Source organism: Rhodnius prolixus, unplaced genomic scaffold (assembly GCF_049639745.1).
Source record: "Rhodnius prolixus isolate KJV_2025 unplaced genomic scaffold, Rpr scaffold_9, whole genome shotgun sequence".
Lineage (NCBI taxonomy): Eukaryota > Metazoa > Arthropoda > Insecta > Hemiptera > Reduviidae > Rhodnius > Rhodnius prolixus.
In genome coordinates this window covers 2,245,994-2,271,115 of record NW_027411604.1, presented here as the reverse complement: position 1 = coordinate 2,271,115, position 25,122 = coordinate 2,245,994, and the positions used below count along the sequence as shown (strand labels likewise).

The 25,122-nt window shown below is 33.9% G+C and overlaps 1 long non-coding RNA gene across 5 annotated transcripts; it reads left to right on the top strand.

Moving 5' to 3' along the window:
* The first annotated feature begins 3,198 nt into the window (after positions 1–3,198).
* LOC141454192 (uncharacterized) lies at positions 3,199–12,344 on the top strand. Of its 5 annotated transcripts, none has more exons than XR_012458555.1 (4): positions 3,199–3,320; positions 4,926–5,049; positions 7,555–7,693; positions 12,189–12,344. It is a non-coding gene; the product is annotated as an uncharacterized lncRNA (long non-coding RNA). The 5 variants fall into 5 exon arrangements; XR_012458557.1 differs by having other exon boundaries at positions 3,205–3,320; positions 4,933–5,049; XR_012458558.1 differs by having other exon boundaries at positions 3,227–3,476; positions 4,933–5,049.
* The last annotated feature ends 12,778 nt before the right edge of the window (positions 12,345–25,122 follow it).

The following is a 25,122-nucleotide window of genomic DNA, read 5'->3' as shown; positions in this document are numbered from 1 at the left end:
CAGAATAAATTTGTTTTATCATTAAATAAAAGCAACCAACACATCATTTTAATGTACCCTGTATGCAAAAGACTTCTTGACCCATGATTGCGGTAAGAATATCTTGCCAGGATGTTGGTCTAAACGGGGTTATCGGCATTTTTTACATTTTTTTTTTATGTAGTTTTCATAATCATTGTCAAAACTAGTGGTCCTTATGGAACCCCAATTAGGTTTTTAATCGTAACTCCGCCAAAAATGGAGTTACAGCATCGGGAGTGGAAAATTTGAAAACTAGACCCAAAAAAACATATAGTTAACTTCGTACGTTTTTTCGAAATTCCGCTTTCCTAAAAAGTTATTAGCGATTGATGCGTTTTAAATGGATCATCCTGTATACTTTTAGTTGTCCTTAAGGAACTAATGTCTCAGGACATTAATAAACGTATTTCTTTCTTATTTTCTTTTCTTTCCTTCGATTTTTAGGTAATCATTACATACGAACATAGACACACACACCCACACAAAACCCTCTTTCTGACTCACGGAACCACAAAAATGACCTTTTCTAAATCTTTTTGCCCCCACTCCCCTAGCAGTAATACCAACGTGTCTGTGTATAATTAGTCATTATTTGTGGAGACAAAGTGTTCGGACGCTGGAAGGAGGGGTTCACAGAGTTCATTGTGAGGTCAATTAACGTCTCTGAGAAGACTAGAAGCTGGTCTCAAGATGATTGTCCTGTAGACAGTGACGTCATCTCTTCACAATCATGTTACAATGAAAGATAGTTTAAATATACGTAATAATAAATCCAGAAATTAAACCATTCTAGTATTTATCGTCTATTATCATAAATCTAATAACCTTGTTGTTCAGACATCGTTAAACAATTAAGTTTAATATTTAAAAGTAATCAAAAGACGTCATAAATTAATTTTGTTTTTTTATTGAGTGATCAGACAGTTTACTTTTAAAGATGTTGCCTAATAATTCCTCAGGCTGTGATTTGTAATGCGTCGTAATGTCTACCAATCATAGCTCGCGGCTCACAATATTTTGATTAATTATTAATTACAGTATTAATGTTTTATAAAATTATAAAAACAGTAAGATATTCTTACCGTAATCATAGATCAAGAAGTCTTGCATACTGGGTGCATTAAAATGATGTGATGATTGCTTTTATTTGATGATAAAACAAATTTATCCCTGATTCCCTCACAACCATTACATTATACAAAAATCTTCAATTATTAGGTTTTAATTTTTGTTCTTTACGTGACAAATGACATTTTTTTGCAGCCAGAGGACCTCCCCAAAACATGTATTTCTGGTGGAAAATTAATATTGAAAACAGATCACGAATAAGATAAAATTGTAAATTTGATCTTAAATATCTCAACTAATATTAGGGATATCCAAGCGAGGTCAACGTCATTTTTCACAATTTTTTATGTAGTTTTCATAATCATTGTCAAAACCAGTGGTCCTTATGAAACCCCAATCAGGTTTTTGGCCCGTAACTCCGCCAAAAATAAAGATACAGCATCGGGGGTGGAAAATTTTAAAACTAGACCTAAAAAAAAACATATAGTTTACTTCGTGGGTTTTTTTTTCGGAATTCCGCTTTCCTAAAAAGTTATTAGCGATTGGTGCGTTTTAAATGAATCACCCTTGTATGCGGAGGTGAGGTCGAAACTTCGGGATTGTTCGGTGATTCAACAGCTCAAATGCAACAAAAAATATTCTCTTCACTTTGGCCTGATTCTCAATAGTGTCTAAGATATTTGCATTTTTAACTTTTCCGGCGATATTCGCGTTTTTCACCATAAAAATGGCCTTAACGTTTCCATCCTTTATCCTACAACAAATCGGCTTATTCCAAACGAAAGAGCATTAAATTTCCTATAAATATGCTTAACCCAGAGCCTCAAAACGATTCTTATAACAATGAAATGTTTACTTGAATGTCTAAAAAATTTCGTTCTCGATGATTTTTGTTAAAAATTTTCAACTGCATTTTTTCAATGATTAATGAATCAAGGAGTCACATAATTTCAGAAAAAAAGTTGCGCGCATTTATTGAGCTTCAAGATCATATGGATGTTTTTTGGTTTTTAATAAAACCCTACCCCGAACAGAGAGGGGTGTAAATGCAGGGATTTTGCGTAACTGACTTTTCATTACTTCATTACGAAATTTTTTAGACATTCAAGTAAAAATTTCATTGTTATAAGAATCGTTTTAAGGCGCTGTACCAAGCAGATTTATAGGAAATTTAATGCTCTTTCGTTTGGAATAAGCAGATTTGTTGTAGGATAAAGAATAGAAAAATTACGGCCGTTTTTATGGTGAAAAAAAACCGAATATCGACGGAAAAGTTAAAAATGCAAATATCTTGGACACTATTGAGAATCGGGCCAAAGTGTAGAGATTATTTTTTGTAGCATTTGAGCTGTTGAATCACCTCCCGGAAGTTTCGACCTCAGCTCCGCATACACTCAGTATAATACCTATATTTTTTTTGTGATTTTTTGCGATAATTTTACGATATACGTTTACTTTTATGATAGGCAATAATATTAATAATTTGTAACAGCAAAATATTATATAAAAGTATAAGTTAATAAAGTATAATAATGAAAAAAATATCACAACAAATTAAGTTATTTATTTATTTATTTTTACCTGGCTGTCCCGGTTTGTCGTAAAAAATATATGGTAACCCTAGATTTAGGAGAAAATTCTAAAACCGGAAATACCCCGTTTTTTGAATAGAATTTTAACTTTTCTGAGTTTTTATTCTTATTTTTTTAGGAATTACATTTTAAAGGGTCACTTCGGCGTATAAGTAAGTTTCAGTATCAAGTTAATGGGAGTTAATAAATTAAATTTTAAATTTGAAAACAAAAACTAAAAAAAGTCTAAATTAAGAATTATATTAAAAGCAAGACGAGAATTAATTTCATCCTTACAATTTAAAGATCGCGATTTCTAAAAATTATAGAAAACAGATCATAATTTAAAAAAAAAAAAACCTGAGATAGGATATCCTGTTTGGGTAGCATTTCCCTCCATTTTTTTTTTTTGTACTAATTTATTATCCAGTTCATTTTCTCTGGGTTTAGGGATGTAACACCCTAAATCCGGGATTATTATTATGATTATTTTTTCTGGCCAACTCCTCAAATCAAATGGTTGGTTTTCATTAAAATTATATCTACATATGGTTATATTTCATTTGTTTATTTGAAGCTCACAATGTTTGGAAAATGAACTTAAAATTAAGCAAAATTATTAGTTAAATTCTACTAAGATTTGGTAACATTTTTATTAACGTGAGTATCATAGTTCGTTATAGAATCTTTATGTTAATATACCTATTTCCCAAATTTAAACAAGTTTTGTGATCGATAATTGAATATAATTGTATCAATCCTAATGATTTATGGAAGCTTTATTACAATATACGTAGAAGATTCAACTAAAATATTGTAGGTATAACACAAAAATATAAAAACGTAATCTAGATTAGCTGACTCTGTAAATAATGGACTGGACATCATTTTAAGTCACTTTCATTAAGCCTTATAAAACTACCTAGTATTACATACTGTGTCGGTCAGTTTGAAAAATTTCGCTACTATTTTTTCCGGTAGTGCGAATAATGACGAAAGTTTACGTCATTAATCCCAAGAAAAGTGCCAACATATTTTTTGGGTTTTTCGCTTCTTGAAGCCCCAAAAGATGGCTGAATGAACATTTTCTTTGTAATTTTTATTCATTAATGTGAGAGGTGAGATGAAACCCCCCCCCCCCAGATTGATGTAGAGATTTTTTTCCGACTTCCGCCACAACTTTATGTATGTGGGTGCAGGTCAAAGAGAATATTATCCAGCATTGGTGGACCAAAAACCCACATTTTACGACTAGAACATCTTCAGGGTTTTGGAACAAAATTATGCAGAAATAAAATTATAATGTAAAATTGATGTGATGATATCAAGAAATAGTTGACAATAATTATTTACGTCATACTTATTAACAATTGTAATTTGTTTTACATGGTGTTATTAGGAACTATTAATTCTAAGGCCGTAATTTTTCTCGAATAGCCAGGCTGCTCTACGAGCAATCCCTGCAAAAAAAAAAAAAAATATCTCTTTTTGACAATTGGCAACACTGACTGACTGAACAGTCTGGACAGAAGGAACAGCAATCTTTAAGGCGAAACCCCCTCTAGAATGTAAAAGAAATTATAATTGTTAATAAGTATAGGGTAAATGATTTTTGTCAACTACTTATAATATCAAGTAAATGTAAATTGTAATCTGATGCTATAAAACATATGTTCCACAGCCCTGAAGATGTCGTAGTACCTAGATCGAAAGCTTGGCATTAATATGAATAAAATAATTATTACTGAAATAGCCAATAACCGCTGAAAAGCTTATTGTCCAAGCCCGATAGTAAATAGTAGATAATCGATTACAAATTCGAATTTCCTGCTAAATCCGTTTTTGAGTTTTGCTTGAACACCAACAGAGAGAGAGAGACTGACTCTCTTTCACGTACCCAGAAAACCACTTTTTTTGGGGGTGGGCTCAGGGTACTCTCAAAATTAATATTTCCGCTCTATACTTGAGACAGAAAATTTGATACGACCGTAAAACTTCCTGTGACGTAGAAAGTAAAAAATGAACGGAAAGGCCAACACTTGCATTCATAGAGAATGCGACCTTTTTTATTTTTAATTTAGAAGCTTAACAAATAACAATGAGCTTACAAAAAACGTTCGATTAGACTGTGTACTAGACGATAGTTTTTAATTTTAAAGTTTAAACCACATTTCTACTTATACATACATCTATTTCATTTCTTTCTTCTTACTAGATATCTAAAAATCTAAATAAAATCTTCACTTTTTCTTCTTTTTCTTCAAGAAAATAGGGAACATTATTCCCGGAATGCCCACACATAGCACCAGAAGTAGAACATCATGCAAGAAAAAGTATTATAAGAAGAGAAGATACCTTTGTCCCGGACATAGACGTTATAAAGCAAAAAGTAAAATTAATTTCATTTATTTTTCTTTTTAATTTTATTCTTTGGATCATATTTAGAACGTATTTTGTTGAAATTCTTGAGAAGTTCGTAAATTTAGCACTTCCGGAAAGAGTTTGAAGTTGTCTATTAAACACGCAATTTGGACCAATTGAAATCTTCAGGAAATGGTATTTTGAAAGGCCACTTTATAAAAGATTCATGTCTTATTTTATTCTTAAAAATCAAGTAAAAAACTAAAAGTTTTGATTTAGAATAAGCGATAGATAATACCTCATACATAATAAATTTTATATATTCCACCATCGCTGAAAATCCTTTTTTTTTTAAAGGAAATTCCCCAAAAAATGTAATATTAATTTTGAATCCGAAGTTACAAAATTTTACGGACACCGTTTCCAGGTCTCTGAAGGCCTGGAAAAAATGTATTATACAGGGTGTATGCGGAGGAGAGGTCGAAACTTCCGGGAGGTGATTCAGTAGCTAAAATGCAACAAAAAATATTCTATTTTTCTAGTTCACGAATAAGATAAAATTGTAACTTTGATCTTAAATATCTCAACTAATATTAGGGATATCCTAATAGCGAGGACAACGTCATTTTTCACAATGTTTTATGTAGTTTTCATAATCATTGTCAAAACCAGTGGTCCTTATGAAACTCTAATCGGGTTTTTGGCCATAAAAATAAAGATACAACATCGGGGGTGGAAAATTTGAAAACTAGACCTAAAAAAAAAACATATAGTTTACTTCGTGGGTTTTTTTTCGGAATTCCGTTTTCCTAAAAAGTTATTAGCGATTGGTGCGTTTTAAATGAATCACCCTGTATGCGGAGGAGTGGTCGAAACTTCGGGAGGTGATTCAGCAGCTCAAATGCAACAGAAAATATTCTCTTCACTTTGGCCCGATTCTCAATAGTGTCCAAGATATTTGCATTTTTAACTTTTCCGTCGATATTCGCGTTTTTTTCAACATAAAAACGGCCGTAACTTTTCTATCCTTTATTCTACAACAAATCTGCTTATTCCAAACGGAAGAGCGGCCGTTTTTATGGTGAAAAACGCGAATATCGACGGAAAAGTTAAAAATGTTAAATATCTTGGACACTATTGAGAATCGGGCCAAAGTAAATAGAATATTTTTTGTTGCATTTGTGCTGCTGAATCATCTCCCGGAAGTTTCGACCTTTCCTCCGCATACACCCTGTATATATATAAGTAAGAATATGATGCAACAATTTCATCATTTTCCCAAGATGAGTACGAAGAAAAACTACTTTACTTCTAGAAAATTCCAGTGGGAGAAAAATTAACCTCCAAACAACTGACTTTTCAACGTGATTTTCTTTTTTTTTTACAATTTTCTTTTACAGCGAAAAAACAAGATGTAATTAAAATTTCTTCTCTAAATTAAAACTGTGAGGTAGGACAGTTTGTATAAGGGTTGATCGTCAAAAAGTGGATGAAAAAGCGTAAACGTTGAAAAACACCCAACTTTGACAATTTTTTTCTCTTTTTCTATAAAAGATAAAATTCCTTAATTTTCTTTATAATGTAGGGCAAATCCTCCTATATAACTGTAATTTTTTTTGCAACAATATAGATTAAATAGATTTCGAGAAAAACGATGCCAAAAATGAGCAACAACGGCATTTTCATCAAAAATTGTTCTTGTTTTTTGTTCTTGTTTCATCACCGGACAGTGAGCTGTAAGAAGCTCCTAGCAAGAGAAAATCCAAGGGTCAGCAGCTGGATTCGAACTCGGGACCTCCGCGTGGTAGTCCAGTACGCTAACCGCATAGCTAATACCTTCCCTTTTCCCTGTTACCTTTTTTTTTTATAAACAACGTAGTATCTAAGAGAATTAAAAAATTGTTGAAGCACAGCTACTTTGTGTAGGACATCGTGCAGAAGCGCAACGCAAATCAAAGGTGACCAATAAATAACTCCGCAGCAAGAAAACGTCTTACTAAACCGTTGGAAAGCGGGGAAGACAATTGCGGTTACCATTTCTATGGGGTTATCTCTAGCCTTGCCTTTGTGCCGCAAGCTGCGTGCTTAATGAAGCATAAGTGAAAGTTTTACCACACCCAATAGAATCTTTCCATATCACGAACTACGTACCTGCCAGAGGTAGTCGGCTCTAGCGGAGACGACATGATAACCTATAGCTTGCCATTTAAAGGAATCTATAGAGAATTCTGTTTTAAGCTTTGGCGTTGAGACAGATTGATGTGAAACTGCCATAGTGTACGTCTGCTGAAGAGTTTGAGAAGAGAATGTGGTCCAAAATGAAAATATGCTCTTTCAAAATCTTATCCATAAAGCATTTGATAAAATTTATGCTTGGGGCATATCGCTCCAATGATTCGAACTAAAAATTAACATCAAAATATCAAAAAATCCAATTAACAAATTTTTTGAAACTCAAATCAGATAACCTAACCTAACCTACCCAGTACAAAGACCTTAATGACTTCTCTATTTTTTGTTTTTTCATTTCCAGGAAGATGCTGTAAACACCCACAGAAAATTTCGCTTTGCAATAGAAACTGGGTGAGGATTTCAGTAAATCCATTTATAAACTTTTTGAGATGCTATAAAAGACAATTCCCAAAGAACTGTCCAGTCTCGTACATTGCGAGGTAAATTTAATAAAAGTAAAAGGGGCTTATCCTTTAGTTTAAAGTGAATTCTTTTAAACATTAACGAATCGTTCATTTATTAATATTAACCTAATCTAGAGTAATTTAAATTTAAACACCTAAATTTGATAATTTCTTCCTTTTATCCAATGAAAGAATTTTATTTACAGGACACAAAAGTTTGTATTAAAACCATTAAAGGTATAGACCGGAGAATATAGCCTAGTACTGCAAAACATCTTAGCTTTCCGGGTCTAGCATCTAACCCAGTGGTTCATAACCTTTTCATAGACGCGGAACATAATTATATGTATACATTTTTCTCGCGGAACACTAACATTAAATAATTTGAAATTCGGTATTTAGCAAGGACATCTTTCCTAAGTTTCTAAAATTCAATACATTTAAAATTGAAATTTCGCGGAACACTTGGACCATATTCGCGGAACACCGGTTAGAACCACTGCTTTATATCTTCTAAAATTATAGATCTGTGCACAAAATAACTGTAGTTTATAATTGAGAAAAACAAAGTGTACAAGAGAACAAAATTTCATACGAATACGTGGATCACACTGGGAGATATAGAACGGCCATAATTTTGCAGAATTTCATGACCCAAAAAATTTCCAACCCTTTATATCTTCTACATTTATAGATCTGTGCACAAAATAACTGTAGTTTATAATTGAGAAAAACAAAGTGTACAAGAGAACAAAATTTCATACGAATACGTGGATCACACTGGGAGATATAGAACGGCCATAATTTTGCAGAATTTCATGACCCAAAAAATTTCCAACCCTTTATATATTCTACATTTATAGATCTGTGCACAAAATAACTGTAGTTTATAATTGAGAAAAACAAAGTGTACAAGAGAACAAAATTTCATACGAATACGTGGATCACACTGGGAGATATAGAACGGCCATAATTTTGCAGAATTTCATGACCCAAAAAATTTCCAACCCTTTATATCTTCTACATTTATAGATCTGTGCACAAAATAACTGTAGTTTATAATTGAGAAAAACAAAGTGTACAAGAGAACAAAATTTCATACGAATACGTGGATCACACTGGGAGATATAGAACGGCCATAATTTTGCAGAATTTCATGACCCAAAAAATTTCCAACCCTTTATATATTCTACATTTATAGATCTGTGCACAAAATAACTATAGTTTATAATTGAGAAAAACAAAGAGTACAAGTGAACAAAATTTCATACGAATACATGGATCACACTGGGAGATATAGAACGGCCATAATTTTGCAGAATTTCATGACCCAAAAAATTTTCAACCCTTTATATCTCTTACATCTATTGATCTGTGCCCAAAATAACTATAGCTTATAATTGAGAAAAACAAAGTGTACGAGAGAACAAAATTTCATACGAATACGTGGTTCACAGTGGGAGATATAGAACGGCCATAATTTTACAGAATTTCATGACCCAAAAAATTTTCAACCCTTTATATCGTCTACATTTGTAGATCTGTGCACAAAATAACTATAGTTTATAATTGAGAAAAACAAAGTGTACAAGAGAACAAAATTTCATACGAATACGTGGTTCACAGTGGGAGATATAGAACGGCCATAATTTTACAGAATTTCATGACCCAAAAAATTTTCAATCCTTTATATCTTCTACATTTATAGATCTGTGCACAAAATAACTGTAGTTTATAATTGAGAAAAACAAAGTGTACAAGAGAACAAAATTTCATACGAATACGTGGATCACACTGGGAGATATAGAACGGCCATAATTTTGCAGAATTTCATGACCCAAAAAATTTCCAACCCTTTATATCTTCTACATTTATAGATCTGTGCACAAAATAACTGTAGTTTATAATTGAGAAAAACAAAGTGTACAAGAGAACAAAATTCCATACCAATACGTGGTTCACAGTGGGAGATATAGAACAGCCATAATTTTACAGAATTTCATGACCCACAAAATTTTCAACCCTTTATATCGTCTACATTTATAGATCTGTGCCCAAAATAACTATAGCTTATAATTGAGAAAAACAAAGTGTACGAGAGAACAAAATTTCATACGAATACGTGGTTCACAGTGGGAGATATAGAACGGCCATAATTTTACAGAATTTCATGACCCAAAAAATTTTTAACCCTTTATATCGTCTACATTTGTAGATCTGTGCACAAAATAACTATAGTTTATAATTGAGAAAAACAAAGTGTACAAGAGAACAAAATTTCATACGAATACGTGGTTCACAGTGGGAGATATAGAACGGCCATAATTTTACAGAATTTCATGACCCAAAAAATTTTCAATCCTTTATATCTTCTACATTTATAGATCTGTGCACAAAATAACTGTAGTTTATAATTGAGAAAAACAAAGTGTACAAGAGAACAAAATTTCATACGAATACGTGGATCACACTGGGAGATATAGAACGGCCATAATTTTGCAGAATTTCATGACCCAAAAAATTTCCAACCCTTTATATCTTCTACATTTATAGATCTGTGCACAAAATAACTGTAGTTTATAATTGAGAAAAACAAAGTGTACAAGAGAACAAAATTCCATACCAATACGTGGTTCACAGTGGGAGATATAGAACAGCCATAATTTTTACAGAATTTCATGACCCACAAAATTTTCAACCCTTTATATCGTCTACATTTATAGATCTGTGCCCAAAATAACTATAGCTTATAATTGAGAAAAACAAAGTGTACGAGAGAACAAAATTTCATACGAATACGTGGTTCACAGTGGGAGATATAGAACGGCCATAATTTTACAGAATTTCATGACCCAAAAAATTTTCAACCCTTTATATCGTCTACATTTGTAGATCTGTGCACAAAATAACTATAGTTTATAATTGAGAAAAACAAAGTGTACAAGAGAACAAAATTTCATACGAATACGTGGTTCACAGTGGGAGATATAGAACGGCCATAATTTTACAGAATTTCATGACCCAAAACATTTTCAATCCTTTATATCTTCTACATTTATAGATCTGTGCACAAAATAACTGTAGTTTATAATTGAGAAAAACAAAGTGTACAAGAGAACAAAATTTCATACGAATACGTGGATCACACTGGGAGATATAGAACGGCCATAATTTTGCAGAATTTCATGACCCAAAAAATTTCCAACCCTTTATATCTTCTACATTTATAGATCTGTGCACAAAATAACTGTAGTTTATAATTGAGAAAAACAAAGTGTACAAGAGAACAAAATTCCATACCAATACGTGGTTCACAGTGGGAGATATAGAACAGCCATAATTTTACAGAATTTCATGACCCACAAAATTTTCAACCCTTTATATCGTCTACATTTATAAATCTGTGCACAAAATAACTATAGCTTATAATTGAGAAAAACAAAGTGTACAAGAGAACAAAATTTTATACGAATACGTGGTTCACAGTGGGAGATATAGAACGGCCATAATTTTACAGAATTTCATGACCCAAAAAATTTTGAACCCTTTATATCTTCTACATTTATAGATCTATGCACAAAATAACTATAGCTTATAATTGAGAAAAACAAAGTGTACAAGAGAACAAAATTCCATACCAATACGTGGTTCACAGTGGGAGATATAGACGGCCATAATTTTACAGAATTTCATGACCCAAAAATTTTTCAACCCTTTATATCAGTGGTTCTTAACCTTTTCATAGACGCGGAACACAATTATATGTATATATTTTTCTCGCGGAACACAAACATTAAATAATTTGAAATTCGGTATTTAGCAAGAACTTAAAATTAAATTCAAATTAAAAAAAAAGGAACAATTTTTTGTTTTCGTATCATTCCTAAGTTTCTAAATTTCAATACATTTAAAATTGAAATTTCGCGGAACACTTGGACCATATTCGCGGAACACCAGTGTTCCGCGGAACACCGATTAAGAACCACTGATCTAACCGCTAGGCCACCGTGGCGACTAGCAAACATACTTTACTGCGAATTTCTCATATTAACCAATAATGGTATAGATAGGGGAATATAGCCTAGTACCGCAATACATCTTAGCTTTGCGGGTCTAGCCTCTAACCGCTCGGCCATCGTGGCGACTAGCAAACATACTTTACTGCGATTTTCTCATGTTAACCATTAAAGGTATAGATAGGGGAATATAGCCTATTACCGCAATACATCTTAGCTTTGCGGGTCTAGCCTCTAACCACTTGTCTATTGTGGCGACTAGCAAACATACTTTACTGCAAATTTCTCATATTAACCATTAATGGTATAGACCGGTGAATATAGCCTAGCACCGTAATACATCTTAGCTTTACGGGTCTAGCCCCCAAACCATTCGGCTTCATCAAAGTTTAACCCAGATCTCATGGAACCCCTTTTGAAAAAGGAATTCAGTAATGCGGAAATTAATTATATTAATAAATGTTAGGGCACTAACCCCCTAAAATGTAACAATAATATACTTGTTTCCTTTTTAGAGAGGGAAGAAAAATATGGAAGAAAATGGCCAAAAAAGAAAAGGAACCTTTTATAGAGCAGTCGAGGAGGGCAAAGAAAAGGGGCTTCAGAACTTGAACTTAATAATATGTTTATGTCAATAAAAAAAATTGTTAACTGTCTTATATTGAAATGCAGCTCAGCGTATATGTTCAAAACCGGAAGAACTTTTTACAATAGAATAAAAATCTGTAATATGTTAGTTGGGAACGTCAGAAGATAGATGCACGGAATTCTGATATTACGTATATGTTATCCTCTCTCACCACACCGGATTGCTTAAAAATTATGGGTGACCAGTTTCCGTCAATCTGCCCCTTATCTTTGGTTAATATATCGCCGCAATGGCAGCGTAGAAATGCTTATATTCTGGGTAATTTCCTGTAGAGGTTCAAGTGCACGTGTACAACACGTGTGTTAGCCGATCAGTTTGGTTTGAAACCTTTTTCTCACAGAATATAGTTCTGAGGGGGAGCTGAGACGTCATCTTTTCTTTAAAAATAAATAAAAAAGTTGAAGAAAATTTTGTTTTTACATCAAAGTAACTGAAACCTTAATACGTAACAAACTTATCATAAAACATGAATTACGTAATGAGAGAAGAGGGACAAGAGAGATCATTCACTCCCCCATAACTGCACTTTTGTTTTATACATATATATATATACATACATACGAACACATACACACATATACAACAAAGTGAAAGTAACTGTGATGTTGTAGTTACCCAGTTTATGACGTCATAGAAATAATACTTTCGATTTGCCTTATTTCTTAAATCGTGTACATAAATACGAATTCACCCATTTTTTTTTAACGAATCAATGTCAATTATTAGGTATTTTGTATTTTTGTCCATCTTCTTAGAAGACCAAGCAAGTAACTATTGCTATTGTGTCCAATTGGACGATATTTTTTTTTTTTTCAACTGACATATCCGAAATTCATGCCAGCCTCTCAAATAAAGAAAATTCAAAAAAGTTCAAACTTTTCTATAGGGCTTAAACGTTTCCTAGGGAACAAAATTGAAAAAGATATTCGTGTTGAAAATAACATCTATGTAGTGCAGTAAAACAGAATTAGGAAATTGAAAAGATGAGAAAAATTGCTGTGAAAGGTTTAAAGGGTTAAAGCTAAAGCCCAGGTAGGGCGCAGAACAATAGAGGCTGCCCCAAGCAATCAGAGTATATAAGGACGCCAGACCACCGCTTGGGACCCTCAATCGTATTCAGGGCATTGCATTCCCTCAATGAGGATTCATCCTTACACTCTCTTCACAACCTTACTCTACTCGTCATCCAGTTTAGCCAATTCTTTTAGAAGGGCTATGGCCAGGTAGAGCTCAGAACAGTAGAAGCTGCCCAGAGCTTCAGAGTGTATAAGGACGCCAGACCATCGCTCGGGACACTCAATTGCATTCAGGCATTGCATTCACTCACTGAGGATTCATCCTTACACTCTCTTCTCGGCGTTACTCTACTCGTCATCCAGTTTAGCCAATTCTTTTAGAAGGGCTATGGCCAGGTATAGCTCAGAACAATAGAAGCTGCCCAGAGCAATCAGGTGTATAAGGACACCGGACCATCACTCGGGAATCTCAATTGCATTCAGGCATTGCATTCACTCGCTGAGGATTCATCTTTACACTCTCTTCACGACCTTACTCTACACAGTCATTCAGTTCAGCCAATTCTTTTAGAAATAGTTTATATTCGGTTTACCCTAGTTAGTTATTGTAATTTAACGCTCGTTCCCTGAGTTAGGGTTAATGCCACTAAACTCTTAGCCAGTAATATTATGCTTTATTCTATTCAACCCTTCAGCCTCCCTAATCTAATCTAGTTATCTGCCCGTGCCTATAAATTAATAGCTACTTAAGTATCTCCTTTCCTGTAGCTGTACTCATCAACAACAACCTCATCTACAGCTAGCAATAAAGTTAGCAAAATTGGATTTCAATTTTGGTGCCTTGACGCGATCTTTTCTTTCTGAAATATTTGGGCAGAAAAACAGTCACAACACAAATAGAAAATAGAATTTTTCTAGGACAACTATCTATTTGGAAATATATTTTTATAAATAATAAGCTCGTGATTTTCAGTAAATGAGGCCAATTTCCAAAGTGACATCACTTTCACTTATGGAAAATTTGTAAAAAGGTTTTGTTTATAGCATGCTAATGCTATTTCTGGCCCTGTTTTCGAAATTATCCAAATAGTTCAGCTTGAACTAACAAAAGAATCTGTTGTTATCAAGAAATCAACTGTAAACACTCGCACGACTGTAGATATTGCACTATAATTCTTATATACCTTCGCGATCCTTATTTACATGTATTCTACGTAAATTACCAGTTCTTTAAAACTCACTTTTTTCGGTACTCTTTCAAGACGTGAAATCCCGTTGAAAATTATAAATAAAAAATCTATTATCATGGCGCCTAGCAAACATACTTTACTGTAAATTTCTCATATTAACCATTAAAGGTATAGACCGGGGAATATAGCCTAGTACCTCAATACATCTTAGCTTTGCGGGTCAAGCATCTAACCGCTCGGCTATCATGGCGACTAGCAAACATACTTTACTGCAAAATTTCTCATATTAACCATTAAAGGTATAGACCGGGGAATATAGCCTAGTACCGCAATACATCTTAGCTTTGCGGGTCTAGCCTCTAACTACTCGGCTACCGTGGCGACTAGTAAACATAATTTACTGCAAATTTCTCATATTAACAATTAAAGGTGTAGACCGGGGAATATAGCCTAGTACCGCAATACATCTTAGCTTTGCGGGTCTAGCCTCTAACCGCTCGGCTACCGTGGCGACTAGCAAACATACTTTACTGCAAATTTCTCATATTAACCATTAAAGGTTTAGACCAGGGGAATATAGCCTAGTACCGCAATACATCTTAGCTTTGCGGGTCTAGCTTCTAACCGCTCGGCTACCGTGGCGACTAGCAAACATACTTTACTGCAAATTTCTCATATTAACCATTAAAGGTATAGACCGGGGAATATAGCTTAGTACCACAATACATCTTAGCTTTGCGGGTCTAGCCTCTAACCGCTCGACTATCGTGGCGCCTGAAATTGATTATGTCTTAATTATATAACACCTAATTATTGGAAATAATTGTAATTTAATACAAATATTTAGATCGATAAATCTTATTTATTTATTCATTTTTTATTCAACGTAACTATAAGAATATAAATTTCAATTACATAATTAAAGCTGTACAACACTTTCCATGACGATATAGTCAACGGTGGAATCTGACACCTGACGGTGGCTGTGGAATACGATCTGTCTGGAAGTGCTTACGTATTACAGAAGAGTATCAATATCGTCTTGACAGAATCCTGTCTTTATATACTGATACCTTTTTTTTGTTTTGTCTTACATCATAAATAAAAGAAGCAATGCGAAATTGAATATTAATCAAAAAATAAGCATTCTAGGGTGTCTGGTGTTACAAAAAAGTGATATTAAGAAATTGCTCTTTGTCGAGAATTACATGAACTTAATATTTTAAATTTGAGTTTTCAGGTTCCACAATGGAAGTATTGAAAAAAATGTGAGTAATGTGATAATTAGATATTATTCTGAGTTCGAAAAAAAAAAAATATAACTTTGTAAATTGTCGTGTGAGTCACATCATTTTTGTTTTTATTGTAAAAGTTATTTTTTTTTTAAATTTAAATTTTATTAAATTAATTTAGTTGATTTTATGAATTTATTCATGCGTACGTTGCCTATATCGGAGGAAATAAATGAGTGTGTATGTTCATATCCGGAACATGATCATCCCGATATATGGGCGGTGACACTGTAATAATATAATTTAGGGCCAACCAGCTACTAGCTAATGTACACAGACAGGAGAGATGATGTTGTTGATGATGAAGCTATAGAAGATATAACGGGAGGGGAAAGGGGGTTTAGAATTAGCCAGGCTAACGGGTCGTCACTTCCGTTTTATCCCCCCCCCCATTCGGAAGTACGTGTGTGTAACTATAATAATATTAGTAATGTGTTTGTACATATTAAACACTACCTACTACCTGATACCGCTCATAATGACAGTGAAAACTTCCGCTGACCTGCTCGCTACCTTACTTCCTGTTTAATAAACATTAATCCTGGCAATAGGCGCTCACAAGAGAGAATTATGCGAAGTTTCACCGGAAATACACGTTTTAAATTGTGGGGAAAAAAACGGGTTTTTCTCTAAATTGGACTTCCTTAACGATGTATTCATATCCGGTAATACGAACACGAGAAAACCTCTAATGATGGATGAAAGTCTGAAATCGGTACTAAATCAGATAAAAATCAATCGATAATAACCCAACACTGCGCACCTAATCACATGTTCAATGGAATATAAGAATCAAATTGGGTTCACACTAAGAGAGATCAAACAAAACTTTGTAATTATAATTTCAGTTAAATCTACTAAATATACCATGAGGAATATACGATTAAAATATCCACATATCGTATTTAGTTCCATCTTGTGAACATATCGCTTCAACGGTGCATGTAAATAGCACCATGTTTGGCGATTAAGTTGGCATATTTTTGGAATCTGTGTGCCTTGTTGAAATAATTATTCTAAAATGGCTGGCTTATTCCAATTAATTGTCTCTAATTTAGTAAGTAACTCAGACAAAACGGAAGTAGACTTTTTACCCTATTTTTAATATCCTTTAAATTTACGTATTAAGGAGCTAATTATGGCGAACTTATTTGGAACCGACATGCTTCAAACACTTAAAAAAAAACACCCTTAAATGATGGTCTATCAAACCCTTATTTACTAAAGAAATTAAAATTTTTAGAGCCCTTTGATAAAATACGAGGTCTGTAAATTAAGTAATGAGACTGATTTGTTTAAATTTTTTTATTAAAAAAGAATTATAATACTTTACTGTCACCTTCAAAATAACTTCCTTTAGCTGGTCGGTTACAGCCGTTTGAATGTTTTCAAATCTCCCAAAATGAGTTCCCTTGAGGTGATTTTTTAACTTCGGGAAGAGAAAAAAAGTCACAAGGACTCAAGTCAGGCGAATAAGGAGACTGAGGAGCCACAGGAATGTTTTTACTGGCCAAAAACTCGATGGAGAAGTCGTAGATCAAATGCATGCTGATTTGTTTTTTCGATATCCACGGGAATCGTCCACAAAGAGTTTCTACCTTAAGGACAACACTTTTACCGAGAGGTTCTTGAAAAACTTGCGAAAAAGGGTCATTCGTGTGAGACCAAACATCAAGAACAAGTGGGTGCTGCATCACGACGATAATGCTCCTTGTCACACAGCAATTTCAATAAACCAGAGTTTTTGGCCAGTAAAAACATTCCTGTGGCTCCTCCAGCCTCCTTATTCGCCTGACTTGAGTCCTTGTGACTTTTTTTCTCTTCCCGAAGTTAAAAAATCACCTCAAGGGAACTCATTTTGGGAGAGTTGAAAACATTCAAACGGCTGTAACCGAAACAGCTGAAGGCTATTCCAGTATCGGAGTTCGAGCACTGCTATGAGGAGTGGAAGAAACTGTCTCCAGCGCTGTGTGGCTTCAGAAGGAAGTTATTTTGAAGGTGACAATATAGAATTGTAATTCTTTTTGAATAAATAAATCATTACTTAATTTACAGACCACGTATTACTGTTGAAGGAAAGATATCATCACAGCTCTTCTAAAAACTAGACGAGATACTAAAGACGATTCAATGAGAAATAGTTTCAAAGAAAAAGTAATAGCCCCTATACAACTTCAAATGAAAAATTTTGGCAACATCTTCGAAAATGTTACAGAAAACATAAAAAAATCAGGAAGCCGGAAGTGTTTGTGCAATCTCCCCAGTGATTCTCAATCCCCGTAAGGAGGTACCTCACTCGTCCACTCCAGGTGGAACCGCCCACTTTATTCTTAGACAAGAATAAGATACCGGGGAAGGGATTAGCTATACGGTTAGCGTACTGGACTCCCACGCGGAGGTCCCGGGTTCGAATCCAGCAGCTGACCCTTAGATTTTCTCTTCCTAGGAGCTTCTTACAGCTCACTGTCCGATGATGGTACAGTGTTGTCTGTAACGAGAGAACACTGTCCGCAGGCCGGCAGTGCACTGAAAAAAGCTCCGGGCGCCAATAACCTTAGATGTTAACGCGTCTTAAATCATAAAAAAAAAAAATAAGATACCGGAAATCACATTGAAAAAGTCCTTTTTTTACAAAAAAAAAACAACTTTTTTCTCTCGCTTGATCGAATTTTTTCCGGAAGTAATAATCAAGCAAAAGTTTATAATAATAATAAAGAAAAATATTTAAAATTAAAATTAAATTAACAAAGTTTTTGTAATAAAAAACAAAAAAGCAAAAATATTTTTAATTAAGAACAGAATTTATACGTAATTTACGTTATTCTCTACGGCATAAGTAAAACTGCAAATGACGTTAAATTAATTAATATTTTAAAAAAATAAATAAATAAAGCCACAACGTAATAAACGATTCTGTTTTATGTTATTCATGTATTTGCATGTCGGTTAATTATTCAAAAAAAAAAAAAAATTTTAAAAACTACAAAATTGCAAAGAGCATTTTATTTATTTTTTTGCCACAGATGTATGAATAAATTTTGAATTTTGACTAAGTCATTAAATATATGACGTAAAATTGGAGTGAAACAGCCCTATCACTTTCTCTCACTTTAATTTATTGTTTTTTGTTGTTTTTTAAACCTTTTTTACTTTAAAAATAACTTTTTTGGTTTTATAATGTATTATTCGCAATCATATTCACTTGTTGATTGTCAATAGGCAAGTTGCAAAAATTAATTAAAGAGAAAGAGAAAATTAAAATATGTTCATGCAAAATAATAATATTTGAATGCAAATAAATTAAAATGCAATACATACAGGCAAGGTGGGTTAGCATAACTCTTGATATTTTTTATTACTACGTAGCTCTTAAAAGGAAGTAATTTAATTCGTTCTCAACCTTTTTTGATGCATAGTTTTTAGAGGAAATATAAGTTTTTAAGAGGTCCTTGAGTTCGAAAAGTTTACAGAGGCTTGTTTTGTGCGTGTGTGAGTGAGAGAAAATATTTTAAAAAACCAAAAAACCGGAAGAAGTTCAAAATTTATATTTATATTGGTGTTCGTCTTTACGATCAAAATTCCAAAAACGGAAGTACCCCCCCCCCACTTTACTGAATGGATTATAAACTACGGCTACGCCACGAACGAGTGTCTTATATGCTCTAGGGATTGAAGAAAGCGATTGGTTGGAAAAAAAAAAAAACGGGCGAGGAAAACCCTGAGCCCAGTTCCCAATGGGAGGAAACCATTGGGTTTTCACAGCCTTCTTCTCCTGAGGGAACGGCGTAGACGGTACAAAAAACCTAACGGCCAATAAATTGTTAGCATTAGAAATAGTTACATATTTCGAGGCGCGCAAATATTCTTTTTCTGCAACCATGTAGGAATGTTCTCATTACTCAATTAAAATCAGCTGTGTAATGCCCAACTTTACCTCACCAGTGGGGAAAATTCCCATTAGTGTCACTTTCCGCACTAGTGAGTGGAAAAACTTTATTGTGCTTCCTTGATATAAGTTTTGTTATTAAATATTTTCTGTAAAACTTTAATAAGCTTATTTAACGTAACTAAATAATTAAAAAACGAATATTAAAAAAATAAAATAATAATTGAAAGGAATATAGAAATAAAAATATTTTAATAAATAATCAGATATTTTTAATTATAACAGTTACTACTACTTTCCACACTTGTTAAATAAATAACTATTTGTCCCAAATAGAAAATATAAAGAAGAAAGATAACCCAGATTTGGCGGTTTTGATGGATAAAGCAGAATAGAAGCTTGGGAAACTGGGGATCCATACAAGGAATTGAAGTCCTCAAATTGAAAAAGAAATATTTTGAGGCCACTGTTGACGGCCCCCCCTCTTTTGCAACATTAAGATAAAATTTGTTATTTTATTTTCTTTCAACAAAAAAGAACACTGGCTATGGCTATTAAGTAAAAAAAAAAGTAAAGTAATCGCCTATTTTTTCAGGCGGGGCTTAACGTCTAACTACCAAATTAGATGGTCGTGGACGGAGGCGACTAGCAAACATACTTTACTGTAAATTTCTCATATTAACCATTAAAGGTACAGACCAGGGGAATATAGCCTAGTACCGCAATACATTTTAGCTTTGAGGATCTAGCCTCTAACCGCTCGGCTACCGTGACAACTAGCAAACATACTTTTGCAAAATTTCTCATATTAACCATTAAAGGTATAGACCGGGGAATATAGCCTAGTACCGCAATACATCTTAGCTTTGCGGGTCTAGCCTCTAACCGCTCGGCTATCGTGGCGACTAGCAAACATACTTTACTGCAAAATTTCTCAAATTAACCATTAAAGGTATAGACCGGGGAATATAGCCTAGTACCGCAATACATCTTAGCTTTGCGGGTCTAACCTCTAACCGCTCGGCTACCGTGGCGCCTTTCTACAGATAATTTTAGAAGTAGAATTATAAACGTCTGAAAATAAATCCCCAAAAATTGCATTCGTAATAACTATCGTAAAGAAATGGTTTTAAGATAGTTATTTGATCTGAAATAATTTTCTTATAATTAGCTTCGCAGGTCTTATAGCTATGGCTATTATATTAATAAAAATGCAACTACATAATTGCAATACTTAAATTAAAGTTGCGTGAATGAATTAATAATTTATAATAAAATATAAATCAACTTACACCAATTTATAGCAAAATATGATATAAATCCAAGAACATGCAAAACAAGCACCTACCTGTAACAAAAATATAAAGGTATAATTAAAAAAAAAAAAGAGAAAATTATTTTGAAAAAGATTTTCTCATTAGAACAAAGAGAAAATAAAGAAAGTACAAAAAAAAATGGTGAAATTTAGCGGAGCCCCCCTCCATGAGTAAACAATTTAGTTAAACAAAAGAAGAATAAAAGGTGGAAAAAGCAAACAAGAGTTTTAGTTGAATAAATGACAAAAATCCCCTTTCGGAGCGGAAGTTTGGGTCAGTGAATCTCAGAGAACTAGAGAAGATAATTAGTGAACCTACGCTCGCAGCTGTTATAATAGTCCGGGTACAGGCTTGATAATTCTTTTACGTGCAGCTACAGACTGTAATAAATTTTCTAAGTAGAAATGGAATTAAAAAATTTTAAAAAATATACAGGGTGTTCATTTTAAGGCTGCTCAAATGCATTTCATGCTTTAAACGGTTAATCTGAGCGAAAAATGGTAGAGGAAAAATTTGTAGCCCGTCACCTCTAGTTTCAGAATATGTGACTTGATTTTAGATTCCTGCCAGCATACGCGGCTGACGCGTGACCAAAAGTAAAGGGTTTCCAGTTGACCCCCATTTTCATGTACACACTTTTAAAGAGCACAAAAAAGTTATGAAAGAAAACGGAAACCGTAATTCGGTATCTTTAAAATTAAAGGTGCTAGGCCATTTCAAAAATCTGGTATTTATTAATCATATTTCAATTTTTTTAACTTGTTATCAAAGAGAAAGAAGAGCACGCGATAGGTCATTTTTATGTATTTTTTCATCCCCTTTCTCCTAAAAATATTGCCAAGGGAGTAAAGCTAGTATTTTTCTTAATATCGGGGAATAAGTCGTTTTCCGAGTGATTTTTCTAAGAAAAATCAAATGTTAAGAGCTATAGATGTTCTCAAGCATACAAAAAATGGCTAAAAATTAATTTTACATCTGTTACAAACAAGAAGGTTATTAATAATTATTTGGTAATTTTGGGAGAGTTGTGTTTAATTACCAAAAAAATAATTGGAAACCTTCTGCCACATATTTAAGTAAGTGATCATTATTTTTCATGTAAAGGATCAAAACTTATTCCTTAATTTATCAAATAGTGCACTTTACTCAACTTGTGAAGCATGTACTGTGCCTTCAAAGGTGCCTCCTCTGGCTCGCAAGCCAGGTTAGCCAGGAGGTTTATCAACTGCTCTCTATATCTGAGGAGGCACAGTACATGCTTCACAAGTTGAGTAAAGTGCAATTATTTGATAAATTAAGGAATAAGTTTGATCCTCTTAAGTTTAATCCTTAAACCGGAAGTGCCTTCTTTATTACAGCAATTTTTAGATCTTTTTTAAAGTTTTTTTTTTTTAAAACCATTTTCTATAAAATTCTATTTTCCCACCTAAATTTTTACCCACACAAATTAATTTGAAATGTTTTATAGAGAAAATTGGGTTTTCTAAGGATTTTTCAGAGAATCATAACTTTAAGCACCTCTGTAAAGTACCATTTCGGATCAAGAAACCATTTTGGAGAAAATCGGCTAACCAGAAATGCTACGTTTCTAGAATTTTCTTTTACATCTAATTTTCCCAAAATGAAAACCATGGCAAAAACGTCTGCCTTAACGGTAGCCAACAGGAAAAATAAAAGGCCAATTGTATGAAATTATTCAACTTGAAATAAGAATATTTTTGACGGACAAGTAAAGATGGTTACATCCCCAAAACAGGGAGTGGCAGTTGCAGTAAATATGCTCTAAAAATAACCTAAGGGCAAAATTCTTCTCAAAAAAAAAAAAAAACTGCGCAGGCATGCATTTTTTAAACTGCATTCAAAAGCTACCAGAAATCAAAGGCCTAGTTAAGTAACTTCTAACTTCTTCTTTTTTCTTGCCCTCCCCCCGCCAACCCAAAAGACTTAACAAACTTGCATAGATAATAATATTGCTAACATATCATGAGCTAAAGCCTTAATGCAAACCAAGACCAGACACCAAGACTAGATCATAGAAAAACAACTAGGAGTTCCGATGTGCTACTGAGAATAATGCCTTGCAGGTATCTTTTTGAATTAGTACTTTTTTTATTTTTTTTTATTATTTTTATTTTTTGAAGTAGTGATGTTTTTAAAACAAAGTTTGAGAGATTTGCAGTCGCCACGATAGCCGGAGCGGTTAGAGGCTAGACCCGCAAAGCTAAGATGTATTGCGGTACTAGGCCATATTCCCCTGGTCTATACCTTTAATGGTTAATATGAGAAATTGCAGTAAAGTATGTATGCTAGGCGCCACGATAGCCGAGCGGTTAGAGGCTAGACCCGCAAAGCTATGATGTATTGCGGTACTAGGCTATATTCTCCGATCTATACCTTTAATGGTTAATATGAGAAATTTGCAGTAAAGTATGTATGCTAGGCGCCACGATAGCCGAGCGGTTAGAGGCTAGACCCGCAAAGCTAAGATGTATTGCGGTACTAGGCTATATTCCCCTGTTTATACCTTTAATGGTTAATATGAGAAATTTGCAGTAAAGTATGTTTGCTAGGCGCCACGATAGCCGAGCGGTTAGAGGCTAGACCCGCAAAGCTAAGATGTATTGCGGTACTAGGCTATATTCTCCGATCTATACCTTTAATGGTTAATATGAGAAATTTGCAGTAAAGTATGTTTGCTAGGCGCCACGATAGCCGAGCGGTTAGAGGCTAGACCCGCAAAGCTAAGATGTATTGCGGTACTAGGCTATATTCCCCTGTTTATACCTTTAATGGTTAATATGAGAAATTTGCAGTAAAGTATGTTTGCTTGTCGCCACGATAGCCGAGCGGTTAGAGGCTATACCCCCAAAGCTAAGATGTATTGCGGTACTAGGCTATATTCCCCTGTTTATACCTTTAATGGTTAATATGAGAAATTTGCAGTAAAGTATGTTTGCTAGCCGCCATGGTAGCGGAGCGGTTAGAGGCTAGACCCGTAAAGCTAAGGTGTATTGCGGTACTAGGCTATATTCCCCGGACTATACCTTTAATGGTTAATATGAGAAATTTGCAGTAAAGTATGTTTGCTAGTCGCCATGGTAGCCGAGCGGTTAGAGGCCAGACCCGCAAAGCTAAGATGTATTGCGGTACTAGGCTATATTCCCCTGTTTATACCTTTAATGGTTAATATGAGAAATTTGCAGTAAAGTATGTTTGCTAGGCGCCACGATAGCCGAGCGGTTAGAGGCTAGACCCGCAAAGCTAAGATGTATTGCGGTACTAGGCTATATTCCCCGGTCTATACCTTTAATGGTTAATATGAGAAATTTACAGTAAAGTATGTTTGCTTGTCGCCACGATAGCTGAGCGGTTAGAGGCTAGACCCACAAAGCTACGATGTGTTGCGATACTAGGCTATATTCCCCGATCTATACCTTTAATGGTTAATATGAGAAATTTGTAGTAAAGTACGTTTGCTAGTTGCTACGATAGCCGAGCGGTTAGAGGCTAGACCCGCAAAGCTAAGATGTATTGCGGTACTAGGCTATATTCCCCGGTCTATACCTTTAATGGTTAATATAAGAAATTTTCAGTAAAGTATGTTTGCTAGTCTCCTCCGTCCACGGTACCTAATTGGTTGTTGTACGTGGAGCCCGCCTGAAAAAAAAATTAATTAACTACCTCTTTCACGCCGTAAGATATGTTTAATGAATAATGAAGTACAAAGTATTAAGTGTTGTTATTAGCCTGGGATACCCTCAGGGACGCTTAAATCGCGCTGAGGAAAAAGTGAATGGCTACTATTCCAGAATTGGGCAAGAATAATAGCAAATAAAAAAAAAAAATTCTACATCGAAGAGACCTAAAAAAGATAACGACAATTTCAATTATACAATGAATATTTAAATATATAATGCTTGTTTTCCTTGCATTGTCTTGATATATTTTTAAAAAATAAATACTGTTACAAATCAGGAAATAGTTAAATAAAATGGTCCCCCAATTTGTAGTAGTTTTCTTTTAGTTTGTCGCACAGTTACTTAAAAATTACGCAGGAATAACTTGTAGATTACTAAGAGCTAATCTGTTGTTTCCTCTAC